Here is a 12765-nt window from a genome sequence, read left to right as displayed (position 1 = left end):
CCCACCACATACCTGACTTATTTGACTAGTACATCACAGTTCCAAAATGAAAATGTTATTCTGACTGAATGGGGAATTTACATAAGGCCATCTTCCTCTTTCTTCCAATGACAGTTTACTTAGAAGATGGTCTGGAAAACACAGGAGGGAATTTTTACGGTCAGCTGGGTCACAGAATTTGCCATTCCACCTTCATCTTGCAACCGTGTCTCCCTTGCTCAGGACAGACAGGCTGTCAGAATGGGCGGGAGTAGAACTGAGTGTGGTGGGTGGGGTGAGGAAGCTCCGGAGAGCTCTCCCTGCTGGGACTGGTGGGGCATTGCCTGCCTCCCTCTGTTCCGTTTGCAAGAAAGAGGAAGGCACAGGACTCCATTCCTAAACCATTCCTCTTTTTCTCCCTCAAAACCCTCTGCTTCTTTGAGGTATATGACGCCTTCGGCCCCACATTTCTCTCTCCCACTGAGCACTGGCTGTTCCCCTGGGAAGCCATGTTTCTGGTTAAGCCCAACCATCGCCTTTCTCCTTCGCCGTCCCCCCGACCCCCCAGCAGCTGATCCCGGACAGACAAAATCACACAAGGCTTCCATATAAATTTACACTCACAGAGCCCAAGTGGGCACTTCCCACCACCCAGCAGTCCCCGCTGTCTTCCAATTGCTTGTCTTCCAGTCAGGAAGGATTTAGAAATCACTTGAACTTTCTTTGCTTGTTTCTTCCTTCTGGCTCGTCCCTCTTCCCTCCTACAACTTGGTTATGTTGGAATCCGTTGTCTAGCCTTGCTGTCTCCAATTTCTTGTCCCCGTCTTCAACTCACCTTCCAATCCTCAGCCCTGCAGCCCCATGATCTCTGAGACCTTCTCCCCATGACACGTTCTCTCACTACGGCAATCACAGCGTTGACCACTTAACCACCCCTCCCTGTCCGGGGTCTCCAAGGATCGGACTCTTCTCTCTCTCTCTCCTTCCTGTAGATTTTCTCCTCTACCAGCCCCAGAGCATGGTCTTTCCTCTTTTCTGCCTTCACTTTTTTTCTAAGTGATTTCATCCTTTTCTCTCTGTGCTGATCTCCAAATCCCTATCTTTAGGGACTCCCAGCTTCCTTTTTGACATGTCCTTCCCTGTAACTAATAGACACCTCAGAAATGATTTTCCAAAATGGAGCGGTTCGTTTCTAACCTTGGCTCCCAAATCACTCCTGTTTTTCTTCATTTTCCTTATCTACAGTAAAAGCCAAAGTGTCCTTGATTTCCTATCTTCTTTAAACCACCACATACATATTTTTAAGGGGAAATTAAGATTATATGTAATGAAAGTGTTAGAAATTTTTAGAAAAAAATATATTTCAAACTAAGGCAGAATGAAATGAAAACTCACGAAGCCGTAATACATGGTGATTGAACTGGAAAGTGTCTAACGCTAACAATTTGTATCAAATTAAGAGAGTACAAATTTTGCAGTGAGAGCCCATCTCCAAACATAACAGAAGAGGTTATTTATGCCAACTGGGCATTCCAAGTGGAGAAAGACCACAAGCTCCATTTAGGTTTTCAGAGGTGAGTTTTGCATAAAGAACCTTGAACTGAACCTTGAATTGCATTAATATGCTCAAATCGCAAGAGAGCATTGAGCTTTTTAATGGGATATGATTAAGTTTCTTCCTGGAGGTCTGACGATGCCACTGGGTCAATGCTTTTCTTGAATAATCTAGCTTCAAATACCTTTTCCCCTTCTCATTCTAAATGCAAGATAAAATAACAATGAGGGTTGCCTTTGAGATCACCATAAATCATATTCAGGATGATAGGATGATGATGGCAGGTGAAGGGAGAGACTTAGAATCACACACTTTGGCACAGAGGAGTCTGTGACAGGGTTCGCCATCCTGTGGGTTCCGAGTGCTTGGTGGCTGTGAGGGAACATATATGGGGGAGAAGGGAGGACATTGTGTTGTAAAGAAGAGACCATAAATCCAGATGTGATCATTATCTCACAGGTGTGGATTCCTCTCCTCTTTACTCTTAAATGTGCTAAATAAAGTTTATAGCTGAATTTAGAAATTACACATTTTTTCAAATGACAATTTCTAAATAATCACAAAATAATGTAACTGCTCTCATGAGTTGGTTCATGAGATTCTTGAACCTCCACAAGGAAACGTGACTTCATATCTCATGCCTCAGAGCAGAATAAATTTCAGATGAATCTAAGACTTAAAGGTAAAAATAGAAATAAGTCCGTGAGAAACACCCAAAGGAAGATATTTTTAAAATAATCTTGAGGGCACCTGGGTGTTTCAGTCCATAGGTGTCTGACGTTTGATTTCAGCTCAGGTCATGATTTCAGGGTTGTGAGTCTGAGCCCCGTGTCAGGCTCAGTGGCTGGGCAGGGAGCAGGCTTAAGATTTTCTCTCTTTCCCTCTCCCTCTGTCTCCCCTCTCTCAATAAATAAATGAATAAATAAATAAATAAATAAACTCGGAACAAGGAAGTCTTTTTTTAAAAAGATTTTATTTATTTATTAGACAGAGAGAGAGAATACAAGTAGGCAGAGAGGCAGGCAGGGAGAAGGGGGAAGCAGGGTCCCTGCTGAGCAGAAAGCCTGATGCAGGACTTGATCCCAGGACCCTGAGACTATGACCTGAGCCGAAGGCAGAGGCTTAACCCACTGAGGCACCGAGGTGCCCAAGGAAGACTTTTTAAATATGGTCTACGACCCAAGACCTGTGGGGAAAAAAAGGGAAAGAAAGATTTTTGAATTGCGCTCCATATAACAAAACTGTATGTGGAAAACTGCCATAGTCAACACCACTGGGGACTGATGTTAGAAAGGGCTCTTTTTATCAATATATAAAAAGCTCCTAACATCAATAAGAAAATGCTCAGAACTTAGTAGATAAAAGGGCACATTTTGTGATCAGTTGAAGGACAGGACATAGAAATAGATCTTAAATAAGTGAGAAGATATTCAAGCTCATTTAGAACAGTGCAGATTTAAACCTCATGGAGATATTTTCTGCCAGTCCTATTGTTAGAGCACAAAGGGTGATACACATTCTCTTGGCAAATGTGTAACATAATAGAAAGTCCCGATGGCCCTGCTAGAGATGGATACACATCTAGACAATGAGAGTTAGCTATAGCAGAAAAATTGTAAATGTCGCTGCCATTTTACCTGGCATTTTCACATTTAAGAACATATCCCATAGATGTAATCCACACATGTGTGAAATAGATTTTCTAATGGGTTACTCATTACAGCATTATAACTGATAGCAAAACACTGGAAATACTCAAAATGCCCATCACTAGGTCAGTAGTTAAACAAGTTATGAAAATCCACACAGTGGAATGCTAGGTAGCTCTTAAGCATGGGTAGGACTCTTTTTGTAAAAATATGGAATTATTTCTTATTTTATACTGTTTGGTGGGAAAAAAAGCAGTATGCAAAATAGCACACATGGTCTGTCCCCATTTGTGCAAGAGGAGAAAAACACATCTCTTCTCATATATAGATAACATAGCTTAGAAACATTAAATGAGAATCTGTTGATACTGGTTGCTTCTGGAAAGGAGAACATGGTGGAGAAGGGGAGTTTTTATTGTGTATCTTTATACATATTTGCATTTTTAAAGAAAAGAGAGTTTTATAAAGCAAACAGACTAGAAGAAGTGTTTGACAACCACATCTTTGGTATTTTCCTACTTTGAGGCACAATATTAAGAGCTTGGAAGGAGATGTGGTTTGCTCAGGGTCAGGTAGCTCAGTTGTGGGGCTGGAGTGTGGTCTTTATGCCTGATCTAGGACTCTTGCCCACATCGACCACCAGACAGAGACCGGGCAGCTAGGAATGATTAGTTTCAGGATTTAGAACTAAACACTGTGACCACAGTCATGGAGATCAGAAAACGGAGAGCATGTCCAGCAGCACCCGGTGAGTGGAAGAAGCAGGTAGCATAATGTGTAGAAGAGAGGAAAATAGGAAGAAAGCTGAGCTGGGAACGTAGTGAGGGTGGTGCAGGGGCAGCTGGTATGAAGGAAAAGGAGGGACTCGAAGGTTCTTCTACAGAGTTCAGGTGTGTTCACCTGTGGGCAGTGGGTTGTTGAGCAGGGACTTTTCATTTGCAACCAATGTGAACAAATGTGGCCTTGGATTTGGAAAGAGTGCTCTGATTACAGTGTGTGCAATGGACTCCCGATAGAGAGACCCAGGCAGGCAGGGTCAAGGCGGAATACAGACAGGGCTGCAATGTCGTGCCACACTTTTTAGCAATAGGTGAGAGTTTATCTTTCTATACTGTGCACGGGCAAATGGGGGTTGATAACTACGTTCGCGTTAGTACCGCATCTCAGGAACAGTGAGTCGCTGTAGGAAAGCTTCCCATCTCTAAGACCGACTCGGTTTGGAAAGATTATCACTGACGTTGATCTTGACCACCACAGAAAGGGATCCTTCCCAATGCCCACCATGTCATCAAGTTATTTTCTTTCTTTATTAATTGTGTGCTGTTGTGATGGGTAATTGCGTGTGTCATCTTGGAGGGTGTTTATGGACGAGACTGACATTTAAATTGGTGGACTCTGAGTGAGGTGCACTTCCCTCCCGATGGGGGCGGGCTTCACCCAGTCAGCTGAAGGCTGAGTTAATGGGTGTTTACTGGCGTCCTCAGGCAAGAGGGAGCTCTGCCTGCAGCCAACCTTTATCTGTACTTCCTCTGCCCCACGGACTCCTGGATCTCTGCCTGTGACCCACACCACAGATTTGGACTTGCCAGCTTCTATAATTCTGAGACAATTCCTTAAAGCCAATCACAAACGAAATCATATATTTAATAATTCATGTAAAAAATCTATATCTTATGGATCCTATTGGTTCTGTCTCTCTGGAGAACCCTAATACAGTGGTAACACCTCACTGCATCTCAGATAACTGGATTTTTTTTTTGTTTTTTTTTTTTTATAAATAAGTAAAACTCATTTTTAAGCACTTAAAAAATACTCTCTAAAATGATAAACATCAAAAGATACAGAAAAACATGGCCAGATCCCAAGCATACAGCTTGGTGAATGATCTCAGTGTGAGTAAGCCGGTACAGCTGCCTTTTGGCTTGAGGCAGGGTCTAAGCATAGAAGAGGAATGTCCACTTCTCTCCATCCACTTCACCTGGCTCCCCAGAATGACCTCTGTTCTTAGTAGCCAGCACCCTAATCAGTTGCTATCATCTTGAACTTTGCACAGACAGAACCAGACGGTATGTAGACCTTTCCGTCTGGCATCTTACACTCAGCGCCAGGCTTGTGTGTCACTCACGTTGCTCTGTGCTTTGGTAATGTGTTCATTTCGCGGCTGCGTAGACTTCCTGACGGACATTTGAGCTATTTCCAACTGGGGGCTGTTATGAGAAATGTTGCTAGGGACATCCTTGTATCTGTTTTTGGCGACATATGTGCACATTTCTACTGAGTATATACCCAGGTGTGGGATTGCTGGGTCACAGGATGTGAGTCTGTTAGAGCTTTGCCTATAGTGCCAATATGTTTCCCACAGTACTTGCACCAATTGACAACCCAAAAGGCAGAGTTCCAGCTGCTTCACATCCTGGCCAACACCTGTTATGTCAGTGTCCTTATTTGAAGGCATCCTGGTATAAATGTAGATATGATATTATAGGCTGCCTCATCACATTTGAATGTGAGATAACCAATAAACACTTTTAGCATAAGTGTGCCCCAAGGACCGCGTAGGACATACATCTATCAAAAATTACTTGTTGTTTATCTGAAATTCAAGTTTAACTGTGTCTCGTATTTTCAATTGTGAAACTGGGTGATCTTACCTTGGTAGATTGATAATATCTTCAAACAGATTCTTATTTAATATGTATGTTTTTTCATAATATGTGTCATTGTTTGGAGTCAGAAAGCAGGTCAGAAACCAGATAGTTGGGTATTGTTTGAAAAAGAGCTCTCACTGTTTTGGCACAAAAAAAAATGTTTTTAAGATTTCATTCATTTATTTATTGAGAGAGAGAGAGACCAGGGGGAGGGGCAGAGGGAGAGACTCTCAAGGAAACTCCTAGCTGAGTAGAGCACCCAACACAACGCTCCCATGACCCCCAGATCATGATCTAAACCCAATTGGACACTTCACTGACTGAGCCATGGGGGGAACCCTTGTCAGGAAAGGGTTCACGTGAGAGGTCTGGAGGCCTGGACATGCCTCACTGCACCTTTTTGTTGTTGTTGTTGTTGTTCCTGACCTACTAAAAACCAGAATACTGGTCAGATGGAGGTAAATGAAATAATCCACTGTGTGCCAAAAGTACAGCCGCCTCACTGCCACTTACCTGTGTGGTTACCTCATGGCGATATGGCCAATCTTCCTGGGGAGTGAGGGACACCAGCTACCGTCGTCAAGTGCGTAGAATTCTCCCAGCATGCCATCAGCAGCTGTGTCTAGTTTTCTCTCTCTGTATGTCCCAAGACATGGAATTGTTAAGTTCTTGGTGTTTCCTTTTGTAGGTGGACTTTCTCTCTTTACCCCTTGGGAGCTGACTGGCTTTGTCTTGCCCCAGGAGCAGGTCTTGAGATCATCGGTCACACTCACTGGTACCTACCAGAGCGAGAACTGTAGGCCCACATTAATTGTCCCGATAACAGTCACCAACTGTAGCCGCGTGGGTTATGAGTGCTGCCGAGTGAGGCCTCGGACAGCCCAGGCTATTTTACTGTTCTGAAGTCATAATGGGTTGAGGACACTTTACTGCTTAAAGAATGGAATGATCAGTAGCTTAATTGAGCTGAACATAAACGCCCCTTTTTAAATCTCTTAAAATCTGCAGAGGAAACAAATCTCTCCCTTGTTGAATGTTAAATTGAAACAAATTGTGAAAGGATTTCTCTATGTTCTTTTAGCTTACTTTACCCCTGCTACCAAATCGGGGAAAAAAAAAAAAAAAAAGCCTTGTAATAAAAAAGGGCGGGGAGGGGAAGAAGGCTCTACAAGTAAAATATTTAGTGGGATGCAAAACTCAAGGTAAGTCTTCTTAAAAATAAAATAATTCTAGCTTAAGGAAGTTTTTGAAGGTCCTGAAATGCCAAGTAATTAAAATTACTCAGAGGAAATCATATAATCCAATAACACGGTTTTTATATTTACAATTAATTAATCTCTCTTTTCTAAAGCACAAACTACTCCCAGATTGCTGCCTTACCTTTTTCTTTAGGACACATTTCAAGCTGTCAAAGACTAATTAGGTAAATCATCACTAGTATTTTGGAATAATTTATCTCTTATTCTTCCCTTAGGTCATTAGGAGATAATCTCCATTTGTCCCCCTCATTCTCATTCACAAGCCTCTAGGCTAATTTTTTAAAATGCAAATTCAGTGCTCTGCCAGAGTTACAGGCTCTCTCTAAGTGCCTGCCTTTCCTCAAGGAGACCCTGGACAGTTATGGAGACACACACACCAGTCAAGGGCCCTGTGGAATCCCCCAAAGGGTGATGTCTGGCTCCTGGGAGTTTATCATCTCAAATCTGTTACCTGGGATTGGCACGACGCTTTCCTTCCCTGAAGAGTAGGGAATTGGTTGGAGAATCAGCCTCTTGATATTTCCCAAGGTGAGATGTCTTGGGAGGTGCACAGCATGTGAGTCCTTGCCTCTGTCCGCTGCCCGCTTCCATGTCATGTGCCCATGCAGACTGTGTGTTTGTGGGCGTCTGGTGGTGTGTTCATGCTGTGATGCGTCTTTCCACGTCTGAGTCTGAAAGCACCTGACCTTTTGCACCGTGCCCAGACCGCCCTTGGGAGGCCGTCTCTGTGCCCATGTGCTCCGTGCCCAGGGGTGTAGCCCCTGCCGCCCCATGCCCTGGTGATCATATTTCGTAAGTGGCAGAGAGTTCCCATCACCGGTAGCTCAGTGCACGGGGCTGCGGAAAGCGTAAACACACGAAGACGCATCGTTTCGGAGTGTTAGTCAAGGTTACTGAAACAAAAAATAGGATGGCTTATTCAGATGCCCAAATTGCGTTATTTGTTGGATTCATAACTTAACGTCATGTGTGTCATTGCAGATCCTAAATTTTAACTTGGTCCTGACAGCACATGATAGCGCTCCTCGAGGGTCCTCCACGCAAGAATGCTCTTCACCGAGGAAACGAGGCATGTGCTCAACGTGTCCTCGGTTGAGTCTTCTAAGAGCGAAATTCATGTTCGTGGAACTGTATGGTGTCTTGTAACCTTCTTCCCTGTTCCTCTATTTATAGTGTACACATTTTTGCCAAGCCTGGGCCAAGAACTATGTCAAAAATCCAAGCAATGCTGCAGTGTTGAATTCCCGAGCACAGATCGCTTCTCCTCGGCTTTGGTTTCGTAACTGTCGTGTCCTCATGAACTGAAGGTTTATGCTTCTATTTTGAACCAATCTGTTAGACTCATTAGCATTCCCGGTCGCTTGCCCTACGTAGCTGGAGCTGTTTCCCTCTTTAGGTGTGAGAGCAACAGCTGTGGAAAATATTCAAATTAAACTGGTGACCTTGTTAGCAAGGAACCTGTGAGCACATTTACCTCCACCGCACTGTAATTTATAAAAATATAATTTGGCCACCGAGCTAGTAAAATGGGTTAACAATTATTTTTATTGTCTAGGCTGTTTTGTTGTGTCATTCCATATTTGTTATTCAAATTGCCATAATAAGAACAAGGCATTTTACCGTTCTCATTACAAGCCATATAATGTCTAACCCAAGCAGTGATTTAGAAGAAAAATTGGAGTGTGGGAAGTGGCAATAGCACTAAGTTTCTTTTATGAGTAAAATAAACAAGGATAGAAGAGCCATTTCTGCCACCATGGCACTGGGTCGGGCCCTCTCACCCCACCACCCTGGGGTCTCCTCTCCCCGTTGCCCCCTCGCTGCCCTCTAGTCTGTCCAGGTGACTTGGGCCAACGCTCCAACATCCACTGACAGATTCTGGAAGTCCCTTTCTTGGATGACAAGGATGCAGAGAACAGAGAACACTTTCCCACACACAGAACAGATCGTCTCTGTTTCCGAGGTGCCTTGCTGCAGATGAGCTGGGAGTGCTGCAGGCTGTTGTTAACCAGTCCATTGGTTGGTGTTCTTTCTGTAAGATAGGTACTTGTCCTTTCAGCCCTGTGCATCTTCCTCTTCCAGCAGACTTCATGGAGAGCCAGCCCCCTGGGGATTGCCTTTCTGGGATTCCATGTCCCCTCGAGGCTGGGCACAACACCTCGACTCCCATGGGTCTGCCTGTGTCCACTTCTGCCCCAGTCCCATTGGCCTGGCTCCTCTCCATGGAACGCAGGTGCCTGGCTGCTTTCCATGCTGTTGCCTGCCACCTCTCTTCATGCTTCTATCCACTGAGCTAATGCCACTCGTGGCAGCTCCAGATGGTGTAGCCCAGAGACCCAGGCTAGAAACCATTTTTATCTTTTCTTTACACCATCTGTTTTTACTTATTTTTTTAAAGGTTTATTTATTTGACAGAGAGAGAGAGGGAGGGAGGGAGTGAGAGGAGAGAGCACACAAGCAGGTGGAACAGCAGCGGCAGAGGGAGAAGCAGGCACGCCACAGAGCTGGGAGCCCGATGCAGGACTCGATCCCAGGACCCCGGGATCATGACCTGAGCTGAAGGCAGACGCTTCATCCATTGAGCTGCCCAGGTGCCCCAGACCATCTGTTTTTAAATACTTTCCCAGGCAACTCAGAATGAGTGGTTGTGAGGATATCAATATAATTGTACTGATTGATGAAGTGTGCACAGATATTGCTAGGAAATAACTCTTTCTCCTATCAGCTTGGTGCTTGTTCAAGTCATTTCAGATTAGCTTTGATTTCAGATTTACAGTATGCTGAGTACAAACTTTCCCAAGGACAGGTGACCAGGGTAGACTGTAAGGAAAGCAGATCAGAAATCTTGAAGCTTCACATTCACCATGGAAGTAAAATGGTGCATACACACACACACACACACACACACACACACACACACACGTATTTTGGAATACTACCACACACACACACACACACATTGATTTTTTTCTTCCTTTCTTCCTCTTTCTCTCTCTTTCTTTCTTCCACAAGATTCCCACTGCTGATAACTTTTATGGCAGCTTACAAACCTGTATAAAGTTTATCTGTCTCTCCCAGAGAGTTCTGAGGGGCTTGTGGGTTCCCAGCAGAGGAAGCAGCTCCCCAAGCACTCCCCACCCCACCTTCTGGGCCCCACATCTCCAGCACCTCATTTCCATGTGGCTCTTTTCTGTCACAGCGTCACTCAGAAATTCCAGATGGTTATTGCGTAAACCCACCTTCCCATCTCTATCCTGACACATGCTGCTTGGAAATGAGTTTCCAGGGGGCTCTTCTTGCTGTCCCTTCTCATGTACTGTGTGTGCATGTGTGTGAGTGCATGGGTGTCTCTGGACACATATGTGGCCCTGTACACACAGGACACACACGTGTGTTTCATACCAGTTTGGAAGCATGCAAAGCCATAAGGTCAGTGTCTGTCACATCACCAGTATTTTTCAAAGAAGAGGGAAGGGCAGGTAATGGTTCTACTGGCACCAGAAATTAGTAAAAAGGAAACGATTTTCTAAATTTGGAGTGGCCTTTGGAATGCAGCAGTCCTATCCAGTTATCACTAATTTTGACCTCAAATTTTTAATATAAGGAGTCTTTCTTCCTTCCTTCTTTCCTTCCTTCCTTCTGAGAAGGAGAGAGGTGGGGGCAGGAGCAGAGGGAGGGGAGAATCTCAAGCAGGCTCCACACCCAGCGCAGAACCCCAGTGTGGGGCTCGATTTCCTGACCATGAGATCATGACCTGGGCTGAAATCAGGAGTTGACACTCACCTGACTGAGCCACCCAGGCGCCCCCAAGGAGCATTTCTTAAAACTGTGTCCACCTGATGTTAATAAATGTAACTAAAAACAAAGGGAATATTTAAAAATAGGTTCAATGGCTAAAAAAAACCTTGTGAAATCCTGTTAAATGTGATTAAAATGGGTTTTTCTTTGCAGGGCTCAGCAGTGCTTCTAATCTGCTGGATGGCTTCATGACTCTCTAAGGGCTTAGAGGACATGGCAGGGGTCTATCATGGACTACAGTCGTTCATTATTTGACCACAGAATACTTTTTTAAGAATAGTGTTTAAAAAAAAAAATCACTCTTGGAAACACAAGCCTGGAAAATCCAGAATTACCAAGGGTTGTAAAGGGTTTGTAGAGGGGACTACTAGAACCTTCTCCCACATCCCCAGGTAGAAGGCTCTGCTGTGTTGTGTACCCACCTTCGTAATAGTTCAGCGCTGATGTTAATTGATGTCCCAGACATTTTCTGACGCCTGTCTCTGAAATTAAAAGGTGGGCATTTTCCATAACGTAAAGCTCCTTAAGGATATATTGTAACCTCCACCCCAAGGGAAACTGTCTGAACGACACCTTCTTTTCCTGTTTGAGTTCATCAGAGAGCTTAATATATCCTGCCTTTATCATTTTATGGAGGATTATAATGGAATATACAAATATGCAATAAACCTGACACAACTTATGGTCACCTTTCCTATAGGAATGGGTTGAGATGATCATAAATTGGGGTGTTTCCTTCCGGGAGAAGCTCTCATGAGCCTTTGGGAGCCATGGTGCTCTTGCTGACTCAGGGGAGACATTGTGATTCAAGGCCATCCTCACCTGGTCTTAATAACACCTTGTAGCAAAATTAATTTACTCTTAAAATTCCTGTTGCCATAACAACTTGGTGCTGCTGGTCATGTGACTTAATGAGATTCTAGAAGAGAAACCTTCTAGAGGGATGCGGGCATGGAGGGAGACCACCCACCTTGAAGTACTTGTGTGTAGATGTTCCTTGAGAGCCGAGGGGGCGCTGGCTGGGTAAGGAGAGGCACAGACTTTCATTTCTGTCTTTGTTCTCCTTGTTCTTTAATCCTAAGGCAGCCCTTACTTCTCTCCTCCTTTTCCCAGGGTTTTCCATCGGAAGCAGTGCATTTCAACTGGGTGATTCCAGGCATGAAATAAAATGGAGATTATTTTGATTACAAAAAAAAATAAAGATTACTGCATATCGACGTATTTCTCCTTTTATTATGCAGCCTGTGAGTACGGTCCAAACTCATTATATGTGGAACAGGAAACGCAGCTGTGGTAAATTTCACTTACAGTGAACTCCACTTGGATTTTGCTTGTTGACACTGTATACACTGTCCTAAAATACGAGACATTGGCTAAAAACCTGAGTTTGAGTTAGTCTTGTATCGGGCCACTGAAATCCAAAAGTCACTTTTCTTTCAAGCTTTGTAACCCATTCCTTCCAACAAGGAATTGAAAAATGACCTTTAAATATGACAAAAACCACATTGTGCGTGTGTGTGTGTGTGTGTGTGTTTTAAGCAGTTTAATAGGTGGTAAGATTAGCAAAGTGTTGTAAATCCTTTTTTGTGTGTGGGCCTCAGTCTAATGTGCTTATTTAATTTACCACTGAATGCAGAGGGCATACATGTCGTTGAAAATGTGGAATGTATAGAAGAAAAAATGGAGAAAACAAAAATCTTCCTTAGCTCATCACCTGGAGGTAATCACGTTCTATAACACATTCCCAGCCATTCTGGAAGAGAACCTGTCCTTTTAGCTCCAATGATCAAACATCTTTCCACAGTGGGTCTTGAAAGGGTGGCCCTAATTTTGTTGTGTCACTGTATAATAAACACTCAGGTCAATCTCCTTTATTA

General features: G+C 43.8%; 1 long non-coding RNA gene across 1 annotated transcript; it reads right to left on the bottom strand.

Annotated features, from left to right (window-relative positions):
* Positions 1-2549: 2549 nt before the first annotated feature.
* LOC125107401 (uncharacterized) lies at positions 2550-8226 on the bottom strand. Its single transcript, XR_007129537.1, has 3 exons — positions 7542-8226; positions 6345-6467; positions 2550-2720 (listed from the first exon to the last, which is right to left on the bottom strand). It is a non-coding gene; the product is annotated as an uncharacterized LOC125107401 (long non-coding RNA).
* Between the last annotated feature and the right edge of the window lie 4539 nt (positions 8227-12765).

This window comes from Lutra lutra, chromosome 8, assembly GCF_902655055.1.
Source record: "Lutra lutra chromosome 8, mLutLut1.2, whole genome shotgun sequence".
Lineage (NCBI taxonomy): Eukaryota > Metazoa > Chordata > Mammalia > Carnivora > Mustelidae > Lutra > Lutra lutra.
Note: the sequence above shows the minus strand (reverse complement) of the source record. Positions and strands in the feature narration are given on the sequence as shown.